Below are 17,081 nucleotides of genomic sequence, written 5' to 3' on the forward strand. Positions count from 1 at the left end.
GTGGGTGTTTATAACATAAGAAAATAAATGGCTTTTAGATTGTTGTCTGCTGTACGTAGAAGGGTTTGTGCAAATTTGAATTATGAAAATAAATAAGCTTAATGGAAACCCAGTAATTTTGTAGACATGTTTTTTGTGTTGGTGCTTTTTTTTTTTTACAACCATTCCTCCAGCAAAGGAGAGAAATGGAGCATTAATCTATCCAGCAAGTTCTGCTCCACAGTTTCCAGGCTCTTCTCTGCTCGTTAAAAATGAAAGCTGTGGTGTTGCCTCAGGTTTCAGAACATTTTAGAAAAATATAAAAACAAAAATCCACTGCTCCTGTTTGACCTTGTTGCTGCCTTGTTTCGTCTTTGTCTGGATCGAATGAGGACAGCAGGAGGAAAAACTCAGATAATGATGGATTTCGTTTTTATAAAGTGTTTTTTTGTTGATTCAGCAGCGCTGTGAGGTCAGTTCAGACTTTGTCTGTCTTTGCTCTCCAGGTTGTGTTACTCACTCCATGGCTTGATTCCAGAGGGAAAGCAAAGTAAATATACAGCATGTGTGTGTTTACATGAGGAGGAGGAGGAGCCTCACACACACATCTGCACCGTCACAGAACCATTTCTTTGTTTGGATTTGCTTGAATTTCTCAGCTCCAGTAAGAATAACCAAACTGTGTCCCAACATTTTGCAAAACAGTGAAAATATTTAGTCAAAAACAGACAGAGAAAAACATTTAAAAGAGTGAACCTCAACAAAAGACGCTCAAAGCTGATTTTAATGATGAATTGGGGAAAATCTAAAAACAAAATAAGAAGTAATTCTGCTTTCTTAAGCAGAAATATTCAAGTATTTAGTTCTGTTTTGGTTTTGGACATATTATAATACCTTCATCACATCACTAATCACCTTCCTTTCATTTGCACTGCATACAAAGATTTACTAATTTAATGCATAATGTGTAAAACATTGCATGTTTTGTACATGTTGAAAACTTCCTAAGCGTGAAGATCACAACTAAATATATGTAAACACTAATCAAATGTTTCAACAATAATTACAGATAACATTCATTAATCGTAAAGCATGCAGATGCTCTGTCTGCACTCATGAAGATCCACTCAGTTCAACTTGTTGTTTTTGAATAATTATGCTAATTATTGACTGTTGAACAACCACAAAGTATCAAGCAGCGATCACAGGAAACATCACCCACTCTCTCCATGCAGATATGACAGCTTTTTATGTATTTAATATGATTTTGTCTGCACGTAAATAAATAAATGCACTTAAATATTAGCTTCTGTGCTAGTGCTAAAACAGCTTCCACTGTGTGCACTACTGCATATTAGGGTATATTTGGTGTTTAAACTATTAAAACTGGCAGTTATAAGCCTTTTTAAAGGAGAAAGTATTTATGGAGCTCAGCTAGTGGTCAGCCTGCAAATACTGAGGGTCAACTGCAGCTTTAAAACCAAGAAGGTCCAGATCGGTCATGTGTTAAAACCCTGGACTGTACAACAGACACCAGACGGAGGACGCAGTACGGCTGGCCAGTTCAATGTGACGCAGTACGGCTGGCCAGCTCGATGTCCCGCTTACATCTGAGCATCACGCTTAAAAATTAGACACCAGAAAAAGTCAGAAATAAGTTCAAAGTCACGTTTTGTCCTAACTTGCCAGACTGGACCCACGCAGTCTGTCAGAACCAAAACACACAAGTTGCATGAGAAATGGCAAATGTATTTGAGCGTAAATCTGCAAACTGTGACAGAGCGGCTCAGTTTTTCTCAGGCCTCGATAGTTTATAGATCATATTTTATCTGTGTAAACACATATTTAGGAATGAATTGACAAAACCAAACACTCCTCCTGAAAAACACACACAAACACAGATTATCAGATTTTTATGCACAGCTTGAGAAGAACTCCACGTTCCTGCATTTTAGCTCCGGCTATTTTTGGACAGCCTCTCACAGGACCTCTTTTACCACAGCTACCCACAGTGCACCGGGGTTGCAGGGGAGACCGCACCCCAAGAGACTGTGGGTTTTGTGTTTATTCGAATGAATGTTTTTCTGTGTGTGTGTGTGTGTGTGTGTGTAAAAGCAGGAGAAATGGCTTCCACATCTGTGAAGCTGAACGATGCTTTTAAAGGAAAGCTTCATTTGCTCTGACAAGGAAAATGCGTTCATGTGTGTATGTGTGTGTGTGTGTGTGTGTGTGGTTGTGTGCGTGCGTATGTGTGTGTGCTCATAAGGGGAAAATATGTAGAAACGGCCCAACCACAGACTTCCTCCTCTGAGAGAACCATGTCAACCCCCACATCTCCATTTGCTGAGAGAAACATACGAAGACATTGGAGCTCACACTGCAGCAGAAAGAAAAACAAGTCGAGTGAAATCGAAGGCAAAAGCTCCGCTGTTCTGTTTGGTTTCGAAAAAATTCTGCACCTATTTGAATGTTGGGGCCGCTCACTCAGACTTACAGCTTCAAGTGAACTCAAAGGCCTTCGTGCAACGACTTCATCAGAGCTTAGTTATCTGAAGTTCGTATCTACTCATCTGTATTCATTTTGGGCTTTAATTGATTAAACATCCAACAAAGTTGCGCCTCAGCTGCATCTATTTTTACTCCAGACATGATTTTGCTTCTGGCAAAATTTGTGCTGAATATTTGATGCCTCTTTAGCAAGAATCACTAGAGTTCATTCAAACTGTTTCGTTAACTGGTTTCTATTTCTTTATTTATTTCTTTATTTATTTCAAATAGACAAAAATCAAAAACAGAAAAAAAAAGATCATATCCATTAACATGTATTGAAAAGGAGCAGGTAGAAAATAAAAGACCTTATGATTTCCTGCCCCTCTCACTCATCAACTTACAAACATTGAAATCTCCCAACATCAGATAAACTCTTAAATTATTCCACAAGAGGCTTAAATCTCACATTCTCATCCTTAAATATACAATTATTTATAATTTTTTTTAACATGTTTGGTCTATGAGACAGGCATTATACAGTATATTTCCTATTAAGCTTGTTTTTGGACAGTTTTTAAGCTGGTTTATATTTGTACTTTGTTTAAGTTCATCATTCAGTCCATTCCATAACTAAAATAAAATACCCATTCTGTGTCAGCAAACATTTTTGTATACTGTGTGGCAGTTAGTGGTTTTTTACTTTAGGCTTAAATTGTACAGGTATGTTTGAAGTATGTTTGGAGGACTCAAGGCAAAAAAACAACCAACAAAAAAAAACAAAACAATGCCAGGCATGGTGGTGGCAGTGTCATGCTTAGAGGCTGTTTCAATTCTCCAACTATAGCAACAAATAAAAAGTTAAATGGCAGGTACTCCATAAAACAACTATTTCTAGCATAAATTCAAACAATACAGACAATAAAGCTAAAAGATAAAAAGTGTAACAATATTCTCATGCTGACGTTAGGATGAAGAATGAGGAGAAATTTATTTATTTTTGGCTTTTTCCATCATTCAACACCTAACTTTGTCCTCCCACTTATGCTGCTGTGACCACATCATCCTCATCCTCCTGATTTTCTGCTTTAGGCATGTAGATCCCATCGTTGATGAAGTTTTTCCTGCCTAATCCCGTTTTTTTTTGCATTTAAACTGGACATCAGCGTAAAACAGCGAACTCTGATGCTTTCGCTGAGCTTTTTGCTATTTTCAGGACTTCCTAGATGCTGTGAGTGTGGGAGTGTATGTGTGACGCAGATTCACTGGGATCTGTTGGCAAATAGCCTTTCATTCAGCAGAATACCAACCATAAAGTCAGCACAATCACCATCATTGCACACACACACAGACAGGCCAGTGCCCACGAGGTGTGCAAACACAATGGCTCTCTGTCTGTTTCTTAGCCTTGTGAGTTGTGGCAATTTGCCTGTCCTGCTCTGCACACTGACAAACACACGCTCAGATCAACACTAAGGCCGTCTTCACACCTGATGGCCCCGTAGAAAAGTTTCAACATTTGTTACAATTTCAGCTGCTGCGGTTCACTTTCTCTCTGCATTGTGTCAAACAGTTTTAAAAAGCTGTTCCCCTTGTCCCCTGTGGGGGCGCTGCACCAAGAACCACTGAAGGAACAAAATGAAAACCTCTGAAGAAGACCCGGAGCAAAACTTCCTTGTAAACAGAAACGGAGCGGCATCGAATTTTAGTGACTACAGGATTTCTGCTTCATCTTTGGTAAAGCACCATACACATTTTCTCCCACTAGTGCTGGATTCTCGCGTTTGTTTTGGTTCTATTTACCCAGAATGCCCTGCGCTGGAATCCACTTCCTGCTTTTGGAGTGGTCTACGGTCCACTTAGCGTTCACATATGCATCTGAACTTCAACCAAACCTGCATCCAGCAGACAGGAATCACTTCAATGTGACGCAGAAACAAAGCACCACAGCAGCCAAGTGGAAATATTTATTGTAGCACAGATTGCAGCCATAAAACAGCAGAGAAAAACATGAAATAAGCCTCATTTTTCTCTTCTTCGGCTGCTGGTTGGATAAGTTGCACTTAGCGCAGTGATGCTTATACTGTTGGAAAGACCAGAGTTTGGTCTTTATGGTTTGGTGTTTGGTGTTTATTTACGGTGTAAGTTGTAAGTTCATATTCAGATCCACGGCCATTTCGTCAAAGGTTTTGATTAAAATTTCAATAATGTTTCAATGCATGACAGGAAGACTACAGACATCCACAAAGATACCTCTTATGGGTGTGTGTGTGTGTGTGTGTGCGCATGTGTGCGTGTGTGTGCGTGTATGCAATGTCTGAGGCTGGAGGCGTACGCTGATTGCGTGCTATAATTATGTTATTATCCAGAGGAATGTTACATCAGAGAGAGTCATCACAGTGACTGCGAAGCTGTTTGACTCCATTACAAAGACTCACAGCGGCATCAGTGTGTGTGTGTGTGTGTGTGTGTGTGTGTGTGTGTGTGTGTGTGTGTGTGTGTCAGAGAGAGAGAGAGGGACAGAGAGAGAGAGATTAAAGATGAGCTTTAAACACGGGCTGGAAAACTGTGTGTCTGTATTATTCACCCAATAAATGCGTGTGTGTCTGAGTCAGCATCCAGTCTCTTTCTTTCTTTCTTTCTTTCTTTCTTTCTTTCTTTCTTTCTTTCTTTCTTTCTTTCTTTCTTTCTTTCTTTCTTTCTTTCTTTCTTTCTTTCTTTCTTTCTTTCTTTCTTTCTTTCTTTCTTTCTTTCTTTCTTTCTGTTAGCTGTCAAAGACTATCGCTGGATTCTCATAACAGAAGAGGTTTTTCCAGTAAAACTGTGTCGGGATCGCTGCCAGGACAATAACGCACTGAAGTGCATTTCACATTAATCACTCCTGATTCATGTTGTGCTTCCACGGCACACATGGCGGTCCTTTCACATCCTGCAACAAAGACATAATAACTCCTCTGATGCTCTGAACATGGCTGTGCCTTGGACATTATGTTGTCAGAGTGAATCAAACAGAAGCTGGAAGAATAAAGGAGCAAACTTAACACAAGCAGACGAGGCGAAGAATTCAGTTTTACACAAACAGAAACTGTTTGTTCTGGTGAGAAAAAGTACTAATCTTTTCAGATATTCATAGCACAAACACAATTTGTTTGTTAAGATAAAAATAGAAGATGTGCACATTAAAGAAACCTAAACTAATGGATTCAGTGTCCAATTCTTCATTCTTCAGTTTCCTGTATAAGAAAACTGAAAAATTGATGGTATCCCACCATAAAAGCTGGGTTTTAAATAAATTATTGCAGATTAGATGTTGTTAGTTAACTTTAAACATTAAGTCGTAGCTTTGATCTTTAACCATTTTGCATAGTTACTGAAACATTTCAGAATAAGTTGGTCAGTTACCGTGATGGGACAGTATCAGGTTCCTGTAGTGTTTTCTACATGACACTAAACTCTTGGACCTAGACTCTAAGTCAACTCAGAGATCCTAGCTTTAAAAAAGCACACACAACTCCAAATTGCACCTACGCCGAGCTACACGAATTATACTACGATTTATCTCAGGTTAGATAAAGACTCAACATTCTTTCCAGATGAGACTGATGATTTAAAAAAAGCACAAGCAATGACTCATAAATTAATATTACATTAGTCATAGTTTGACTCATAAAAACGACAGATTCAAGCTTCAGTCACATTACCTGAGATTAGCAATAAATTCACTTGACTCTTGATTTCTAAGTTCTGCCTATAATTGGTGCTGCATGTTTTTAAACAATTTGTCATGTGAACGGGCTGCACAGTGGCGCAGTTGGTAGAGCTGTTGCCTTGCAGCATGAAGGTTCTGGGTTCGATTCCCGGTCTTTCTGCATGGAGTTTGCATGTTCTCCCTGTGCATGGTGGGTTTTCTCCGGGTACTCCGGTTTCCTCCCACAGTCCAAAAACATGACTGTCAGGTTAATTGGCCTCTCCAAATTGCCCCTAGGTGTGAGTGTGTGTGTGCATGGTTGTTTGTCCTGTGTGTCCCTGTGTTGCCCTGCGACAGACTGGCGACCTGTCCAGGGTGACCCCGCCTCTCGCCCTGAACGCTAGCTGGAGAGGCACCAGCACCTCCTGACCCCACCGAGGGACAAGGGTGAAAGAAAATGGATGGATGGATTGATTGTCATGTGAACAAAGTTACTAATGTGTGATTTTAATTTCTGATTTGATAAAAACACAGCAATTGTGAAATTGTGTTTTTTTTCGACATGAGTTGAATATCAACAAACGAGAGAAACTGCAGACGGTCGGTGGTCCTGAGACTCATCCAGCTTGTTGTCCTACAGGTTCAACTCAGTTCGGTTTTAGTTTGGGCTGACTAATGAATACTTTCTTGTGTGTTTTACAGGGAAACTCCAGATGATTCAGAAATGTCAGGCAGTAATGTGCTGTGTGTGTGTTTGCAGCAGCTGTGGTGGCAGCAGGTGGAGATAAAAACGTTATTAAGCCTTCAGCTTGAATCCAACCAAACATCTTCAGACTTCTCTCTTCCAGAGCAAACACACACACACGCACACACACACGCGCGCACACACACACACACACACACACACACACACACACACACACACACACACGCACACACACCTGTTAAGACAACAGAAGAACAACAGCACAGCGGTCTCCTTTCTTATGCTCACTCTCTCTTCTTGTCTATTCACACCATGTAATTACGAAGACTGCAGAATAACATGCAGCAAACACCCACGCAGCGTCACATGACACAGCGACTCCTGGGTCATCTGAGATGATGACTAAAATGTTGTTGCATCTGAAGGAAGAAAAAAGGCAAAAACATCACATCACAAGACGTCTTTAAATCTGACCGTTCAAGATCATGTAGAGAACAAAGAGTTCTCTACATGTGTCTTATTGGACACATTTTGTCCGAGGTGACTTGTGTTTATGTCCAGAGTAAAGACTTTACAACTTATTTTTGTTCTGCTGTCTGATGATGATTAAAGTTCCCTTTGTGAGTAGGTTTGTCACCAAAACAAATTTTGCTGCGACAATAAATTATCCCAGAAGTTGTTTTTAGACCATTTTCAAGTAATATTCTGATAATAATGAAAGAAAACACGATGATTCTCAAACTTTAAACTCTAATGAACATTTAACACTGGAACTAAATAAAATTACTCTTGAGAAAAAGAGACCAAAACACCAGACCTAAAACTTTTGTCATCCAGCTTTTGGTAGAAAGAGAAAAACAATAAATCATGCAAATGGAAATGAATGAGTCTGTTTTAATTTAACGACTAATTGATTTATTGCTGATTGCACTAATTGATTTCAGGCCTGTTTGCGAGCTGAGTGAATTCATCCCAGGTCCCTCTGAGTTTTTAGCTCCTGGTTTAAAGCGTTTACAGGTCACGCCATGCAACAAGTGAAAGTCCCTTTGGTTTTACATGTGCATGGAAATAATATGCAAATCCTGACATATGGCAGAGGCAGAAATACTGAACAAAAAGTCCAGGGGAGGGAAGATGGTTAAACTGAAACAAATAAGTCAACAGGCCGTGACAATGATTAACAAATTAGTTTAAGGGGCATTTCAGAAAGTGTGTGGAAAAATAAACAAGCAAATAAAGTTTTTGTAAGTAGTAAGAATTATATAAATTCCTTTTTCTAATGTTTTCGAAAAACTGGTAAGTAAATAAGTAAATACTACTTCTGCTAGGCGGATCAACAAAAATTGCAAGTGAAATAATTTTTGAGATCAAATGTAACATATGAGAGGAAAAGTTTCAAATAAAAAGTTTCCTTTTCGTCATCTACCAGCACAGAAGCTGCATGAGAACTGATCCGAAAACACAGCAATTATCTCACTCCAGATGTTGGGGTCCAACATTCCTGACCCTCCCTTTATTCTTTATTCAAATCGTAACGTAGCGGCTGACAGACGATCAGAATGCACAAACGTTGAAGTAGTTTCTCCGGAGGCCGTCTGGCCTCCACAGAAACAGGAAAACACTCTTCCAGCTCCAGGTGAGACGAGTTTGCAGACAGTTACTGAACTGACACACACGTGTTGGCTTTCACACCGGGATGAAATCAGTTTTCTGTCTGACTTTCAGCGCCTCCGATCATGTGCGCACAAAATTTACTCAAACACAAAGACAGCGAGCCACACAAAGAGATCATGAACAGGGACCAGCAGATGGGACCGGGCATTGTGGGAGAGGGTGTGGTCATCGATTTAAGGCCTGAAGGAGGCAACCTGATACGCCGTGGGAGGAGGAGTGTGTGTGTGTGTGTGTGTGTGTGTGAGACAGTATTTGGGTGTGGAGGAAAGATTGTTTAGGTGCATTGATGTCTGGGTGACTCGGAGGTAGACTCACTTTAACGGATTTAAGCGAAACAAGACTCATTAAAACCCAGTAAACACCCGCCGCCCCCTGCTGTGGACCCGGCCTCACATCACACTCATCCAGAGGAGAAACGTACAGACGGAGAGCAGCCGTCGCAGAGGGAACCAATTAGTGGTCTGGCTTTGATGATGTCACTTCCGCTCAGAGGGAAACGTGATCCTGCGCCCTCCTCGCCCGCAAACACACACAGGCTTGATGTTGCTGTGACAGGAGAGTCCTTCAGGCCTGGAGCTGATGAATAAATTAGAGGGCTGCAGAGGTGTAACCTGAAACGTGATTTTAGGGGGTTTCTGAGAGCGACTGAGATCACTGCCAACTGCAAGGACGCAATAAATCTGACAAAACAAGCTGAATGAGCCGTAATCTGATCTCATTTTCTTGATCTGGCCGATGGGATGGAAGGAGAAATGAATAACAGCACAGATCTAATTTTCCACATTCACAGCTTCACCTGAGAGTTTCTGTGCATGTGAACCAAAGAATCCTCTCTGCTAATTCGGTAGCACATTTCAGAGCGTACGCAAACAAGTTTCACGTTTTCCAACAGATTGTCGCTTTCGCTTAGATCTGGACTTTGACTAGGCCATTCCAACACATATCTCTGCTTTGATCTAAACCATTGATTGCAAGTGATACCTGGAATATCATTTACCCTTTACATTTTCTCATCATTTGTTTTTAAAGTTGCACCACTTTTATATTTTTGTATGTTTATATTTAACTAAGACAACTGTATAAAAAGTTCAGTGTCCCTGAATTGCAGACTTTAAGCACAAACCTTACATTTTCTCTCATTAATGCTCTATTCTTGCAGTTGTGCAAGATAAATTACACAAAAGTGGATTTAATTATATTAAGTAACTTCTGAATCCAGTTCGTTATCTAGAGTAAATGGGACTGAGTATAAATTCACACCTCACTTTTAGTTTCACTTCCACTTTACATTTACACACAGCATCCATCTCTGATCCATAGCAATCATGTAGTAACAGTGGAGAGGAACCAGAACCAGAACCAGGACTAGGCTGACCTCCTGGATGTTGAGAGGACAGAAAGACACTGATGCATTGATCCCCCACTTTCCGTGGGGGATAAATTTAACAAATGCTCTATAAAGCTAATGGCGGCAGTTTCTCCTTCGTCCAGAATCGACTCATTAGCTGCGTTTCCATTACAAACGTGCAAAACTTTTGTTAATATTCTGCTATTGTCAAAGTAAAACACAGTTTTGCAGTTGCAGTGTTTCCATTAAATAAGAAATTAAATTAAAATAATGTGACGATAAGATGATAAGTCACTAAAAAAATGATCCTCTAACTACTTCCTGTCGTCTTCTTTCATGATGTGGAAAAGGTTTCCATTGCATTTCTACAAAAAAAAAAAAAAAAAACTCATCCAAGCGGCAAAACTTCATAGAAAAACTAGATTTTTTTCTAAAATGTTTCCATTTTTGCAAATTTATTTTTGAAATGTCAAGTCATCTGAAACACAGCCACAGTTAAACACAGAAGAACTGAGTTCAATTTTCCTTCCATGGTAAGAAAAAAGGCAGAAAATGTCAAATAATAGCAGAAGAAAAGATAATGGAGAGTAGTAGGAGAAATGAGGGAGGTCAAAAGAGATCGGTGTGTCCATCAGTTGTCTCATATGACATGAAAATAAGGAAAAGGAAACTGAAAGGCGCTTCTCATGTTCATTAAAATAAAAGAAATCAGGCTTCTGGACATAAATCCATCATTTCTAACCAACATTCCTGTCTCATAATCTCATATTTGGTTTGAAGCAAATTTAAAACCCAACTCCAACAAATATAATAAACCAGAAAAGTGATTTCCTTTAGTTTTATTATCAGGGCAAAGTGAGCAGCTCTCAGTAGTCAGCTCACAGCATAAACTTTAGAAGGTTTCTCAAATTTAATGAGACGTTGATAAACAATGTTGAGCTTCTCATTTTGGCTCTGCCCTCCACCACCCACTCACTCTAACCACAAATCTGTCCTTACGCCTCCCTTCTTCAGGTTTATTTTGCCGTTTGTGTCACACTGCAGACACACCGTGCTTACACACTCAAATCCTGGTCTTTACTCTCTGAATCTGCCTTAGACTTTATTTGCAACAGATGGTCTATTAAAGCCTCTTTGTCTTGATGCTTCAGTGAAAATGCAGAATCAGTCGTTCTCTTTTTACAACCGGTACCACCTCAATAAATACCAAATAGTCCAAGTAGATCCGGCTTGATACACATTACTGCACGCAGTCTGTAACTTTATAGTTTGTTGTGCTATGTCACATAAAAAACAGCAGCAGAAGAAGAAGTGCAGTGGAGCCCCGATATATGTGGGAGTTAAGAACCACAACCAGCCGCTAATAGCAGAAATCCACAAATACTTGAGACTCCCTCTAAAACACATATAACTGCCCATTTTAATAGTTCAAACATCAAATAAACCTCAATATGCATTAACACACACGGTGGAAGCCATCTTGGCGCTACAATGGAAGCTAACAGCTACAGCGTAGAACTGGACCTGGATATTTCAGTTTCCCAAACGGCATTTTCTTTAAAATATTTAAGACGCTCGTCAAAAAAAGGCGCTTTACGTAAAAGTGGAAGTATATTAACGTTGTGCTTCTGGACTTTTTTAAGTCGACACTTTGTGTTCTTGCCATTGACAGGAATTTAAATATTGTTTGTTTATTTTTGTTTTTTTATGTTTTTGCCTTTTTTGATTTGTGTAAGAAAAGTTTAACAGCTAAATGGAGTTGCATTCTACAGAAAACTCAACTGAGCGGGATGCACTGTAAAACATTTACTTCTCGCTCTCACAGCGTTATTGGTTCAGTGATGTCAGTTTGACAAAGCATCCATTTTTACTCAGAAGGTGAAACTTTCAGTTTTGTAGTTGAAAAATAACAGAAATGTTCCTAAGAGTTGGAATCTGATAGGAAAAAGTCGGAGGTTTATTCCCGACCACACTGTAAAAGTCCAATATGGCTGCCTTCCATTTACACTACGGATCACGTGTTTCATTACATCTTCCATGCACTCAATAATAAATATGCTTTTTAACATTTAGTGAACATGCAGCTGCATGTTGTGAAAGTACAACATGCAGATTAATGCATTTTTATTAGATTGTGCTGCTGATATTAGTTGATATTTGTTTCAGTTTTGGAACTAGAACATGAAAGGATCATAAATAGATCACCTATTGGCTCCTGCTGGTCATTAGAGATGCATCCCAGTACATTTCATTGCATTTTCCTTTAAAATAATTGATACCATATTTTCCAGCGACTACCACCGCATGGACCCGGATGAATTTTGAAGCAAAGTTTGAGAATCTTGGTGGCTGATGAGCAATCAGCTCTACAAGCTCCACTATTTAACTTCAACACCTGGTTTTAAAAAAGCTGTTAAATTGAATTAAATTATGACATTACAAAACTTTGGGATGCATTCAGTGCAGCTTGACATGAATCCAACCTTAATCCACTCAAAAAAACAAAAATGATGCCAGAAACGGATTTTTTAAGAGGGAGTAAAAGAAAACATTTTAATTGTTTTACTTCCTTTTATTTTCCGCCGTCGTCCATTAAATTCAGCAGAAGCAGATTTTGTGTCGCGTCTCAGAGACAAACAGCCGCGATCATCACATTCCTTTTCCCCGGCTCTTATTTTCTTTAAGGAATGAAAAACATTTTTCCTCGGAAAACATTAAAAACCACAGGAATCATAGGAAAAATAACAAGTTGGACTATTTAATTGAGTGATTTTGAGACAGATTAATAAATCTCTTGTCTTAATGGCAGATATAAGTTACAATCCTTTGTTGTTTTCTGAGAAAAATTGCTTAATTTTATTTCTTTAGAGCTGATGAACAAAGTCAATCCACTGCTTTCCCACTGGGACTTTATTTTAAAACTCAAAGTGTAGCTGAGAGTGATTATTAAAGCTCCGGTTTGATTCCCTAACGTCTCTGTGAATCTCTAAAGGTGAGAGAAACGCTGCAGGTCGGCTTCTGGTGGCTCAGTTCATGTCCTCTGCAGATGTAAGGTTGTGTTGCCCGTTAGCAGCGAGCTCTGAGTGAACCACAGCTGGCTCCCATTAGCTGCAACAACACAAGGAGCCAGAGCTCACACACACACACACACACACACACACACACACACACACACACATGCATGCACGCACGCACGCATGCACACAGACACACACACACACTTTATATTCAGTCGCCAAGTCTAACCTGGCTGGGTTGCCCGTCTGGTTTGGCACCATCTGTGTTTGGAAATGCAGGCGGGGAGAGGGGGAGCGGATGGAGGGATGGAGGGATGACAGAGGAGAAGGAGGGAGTGGGGGATGCACGGCGGGAACGGGAACACATCAGAGAAAAGACGGGAAGAGAAAACACACACGAGGCGAGGATGTTTATGCTAAATCACAAAACCTTACAAAATGTTCATTGTCCAGTTTCTAGCGGAAATATCTTTATAAACTTAAATTAAGACAAAACTAACTTTCAAGTAACTCTTCAGCAAGATGTAGGAGCTTGTTTTAGGTAAATAATTCCTTAACATTTCTATAAAAAAGTACCAGTTCAACTGGAAGATTATTTCACTTATAACGTGAAAAAATGTCTTGAATTAATCTGGCAGCTTTTCCATCAATATTAAGGAATTATTGACTTATATAAGCTCCTATATCTTGCTAAACAGTTACTTGTAAGTTAGTTTTGTCTTATTTTAGTTATTTGCACTAGAAACGAGACCAAAAATACTTGGTAAGATTTTGTGTTTTTGCAGTGTGCTTCAGCAAAATATGTTGAAGAAAGAAACAAACAAAATAAAAGAAAACGATGGAAAAACGTAGCTTATTTAATGTTCATTTCATTTTAGTTTGTATGAAAAGAACAGAGAGAAGTGTAAAGTTATATTTGCCCCCTAGTCAAATAAAATCTCCTTCTCCAAATGAGATTCATAAAAACACAAAAACTTTCTGTTCTCTGCACATTTCCAAACTTCCTCTGCGGCGTAAACATGTTAGAACTGCAGGCAGAAAGTTACACTACAGAACATTTGCTGTTCTGAAACATCCAGAAATACTTTAAATAAACAGAGTTACACATGTCGATGAATTTCACGGAACTAAATGAAACACAGCCTCCGTTTGAGACATGAATTGTATTTCTAATGGATTAAAACAGAACTCCATAGATATACACACAACACAAAGTTATTTAAGTGCAACTTGTAAAGTAAGTAATGTCCAGCATCCGAGGTGTGAGCATCAGTTAACGAGTTAAAGTTGTGACGTTAATTAAGCGAAGAAGCTGCAGACGAACACAGTATCTGTTCCTGGGCCTGACAGCAGCTTCCTGCAGGAGGTCCGCAGGGATCATGATCAGTGTGTGTGAAACCAGATCCCGATAGAGCAGCGCTGCAGAAAATCTGCACAATTAAAGGCTCTTCTAAACAGTATCACCCACCCAACCCCACCCACCGAGCAGATCTCTGCCTTCAGGAATCCACATCGTCGCTTCGGCAAAGAGGAATATGAACGATAATAATCCAAAAAGATGGAAATGGATGAGACTCTGAGTACGTTTATTGAAGGTGGAAGTTAGTGCGAGTAAGAGAAGCAGAAACTTTCGTCTACTTCAACAGAAGGAGTCGTAAACGTCTTGGTATTGACGTCTCCTGGCCTCATTAAAACTTTATGCATCTGTGAGCAGCTTAACGTGACAAAAACAAACCGCCTTCAAACACATGCATTCTTTCTGCTTTTTGTCTGACACCGGTAAACACACATTCATACACACTCACTCACACACACGCACACACTGGTATTAAATAATTAACAGTGTGAGATTAGTCAGTCAGCCTCGGGCCACGGAGGTCCATCGATTCCTCACAATGCATTTTTAATGAGCCGCCAGTCGGCATTCATTTCAGCTGGCCAGTGTCCGTGGACGTGGCGCGTTCACACACCCACACACACACACGCACACACACACACACACACACACACACACACACAGGGGGAGACAATTACCATGCAAATGAACTCAACTTCACTGAACAGTGGGCGTCACCCCGACGAACCTTGTGCTACTCAAATTTGATCTTAAACTTTTGTGAGCGCAGCTGCAGAAACGAAATCTTACTAAGTATTTTTATTTTAATTTCTAGTGTAAATATCTTAGCACACCTGAAAAAAGATCAAACTAATTTACAAGTAACTTTTCAGAAAGATGTAGGAGCTTGTGCTGCTTTTTCCGTCTGAAGAAACGCACAGCTTCCAGTCAAAAATAACCAGTCAGAACAGCGCTGTCAATCAAGCTTGTGTACGCTGCTCAATTTCTTTCTTTTTTTCTATTTGTTTCTGATTGAGTGGTGTATTTCTGCTGTTAGCACTGGGAGAAGGCAGAGGAGCTCAGTTTTCTCACAGATTATCTTAGTTCATATTACATTATCACAACATAACAATTTTAACAAATATGTAAAAAACATATATTCTTTTAATAAAACTTACATACTGCACGTGTAATCTTGCTGAAAAGTTGTTTGTAAGTTAGTTTTGTCTTACTTCAAGTCTACTAAGATATTGGCACCAGAAACTTGACCAAAAATACTTGGAAAGAGTTTGTGTTTGTGCAGTGAGGCTTTTATTGAGTTTGTGAGGTGTGACCTGGGTCTGAAATCAGGAGGAACCACAGAAATCCCTCCATAAAGTCTCATGTGTCCAAAACACGATGCAGACCACAAAGAGCCTGAACCGTTTTTATTCAACATGACAGAAAGGACCTGAAGTCCAAAATCTTTATGTTTGGTTTCCAGCTAGACTGGACTTCCATGTAAATCTTTTAAATTAATTTTGACAGCTCTTCTTCCTAATTTCATTTGAAACTATTAAAAATCCCCTTTACAACACAGTCTGAGAAAATACGACGGCAGTGCCAACAAGGTGATTCCCACAGCGCAGCTGATCAGAAGAAGATTGATGCATCAGGTCCTGTTCAGGATTTATTTCTATTCCTTCACTAAATGAATTTCAGATTCTGTTTATCTGTTGGAGAAAATATTTTAAGCTGACACTTCTTTATTTGTGACTCACTGCAAAAACACAAAACCTTACCTCGTATTTTTGGTCTAGTTTCTACTGTAAATATCTCAGTGCATTGGAATTAAAAAAAAACTAACTTGAAAGCAACTTTTCAGCGAAATGTAGGAGCCTGGTTCAAGTGGATAATTCCTTAATATTGATGAAAAAGTATTGCTTGTACTTTTTCATCCTTACTCGCAAGTTAGTTTTGTCTTATTTCAAGTGTACTGAGATATTCGCACTAGAAACTAGACCAAAAATACTTGGTACGATATTTGCAGTGTACTTACACAAGATGAAGTCCAGAAGGTCAGATCTGAATCCCTAAAGGAGATTTTCATGCACTGATTTTCTCCAACATTCAAAAACATGCTTGTTAGGTGTATTGAGAGTTCTGCACTGCTTTTGATGTCGACATTTGTTTGACCGTTTGTATGACGACTTCTCCAGGATCTACACAACCTTTCAAACAGTAGCTGCTGGAGATACGAACCAACCCACAGCCCAGCTGCCGCCGTCAGGTCCAAGGTTGGACTTAAAACACTGACAGGGTGTCAGAAAGTCTCAGGAACTTTTGAAAACTATTAAAACTCCAAGAAAATTTGGCGCCTTAGAAGCTAAACATTATACGGGTTAGGAGATGGTCTAAAACTTTTACAAAGTACTGTATGTTCGGACAATTTGTGACATTTTCGTTTCTTGAAATGGTCTTTGAAAACAGGAAGTGAGAGCAAAGTTGCAAACAGAAATGAATGCTTTTTGTCTTAGCAACTTCAGAATGCACCGAAAAACACAACATTTTAAGTATTTTTGTCTGGTTTCTAGTGCAAATATCTCAGTAGATTGCAAATGAGATAAAACTAACTTACAAGTAATTTTTTCAGCAAGCTTTAAAAGCTTGTTTAGAGCTATAATTCCTTAATATTGGCAAAAACGTACTAGTTTCACTACAATATAATTTGCCAGTGGTACTAGTTACTTTTGATCATTTTAAAGGAATTATTGCCTTAAAACAAGATGCTATTTGTTGCTGAAAAGTTAGTTTTGTTATATTTCAAGTGTAATGAGAAATTTGCACTAGAAACTAGACCAAAAATA

General features: G+C 39.3%; 1 protein-coding gene across 4 annotated transcripts in view; it reads right to left on the reverse strand.

Annotated features, from left to right (window-relative positions):
- cbfb (core-binding factor subunit beta) overlaps window positions 1-17,081 on the reverse strand; it is a 40,605-nt gene that overhangs the window by 14,243 nt on the left and 9,281 nt on the right. The gene's annotated exons all lie outside the window — the stretch shown is intronic.

Source organism: Poecilia reticulata, chromosome 6 (genome assembly GCF_904066995.2).
Source record: "Poecilia reticulata chromosome 6, P_reticulata-male-v2, whole genome shotgun sequence".
NCBI classification, from domain to species: Eukaryota; Metazoa; Chordata; class Actinopteri; order Cyprinodontiformes; family Poeciliidae; genus Poecilia; species Poecilia reticulata.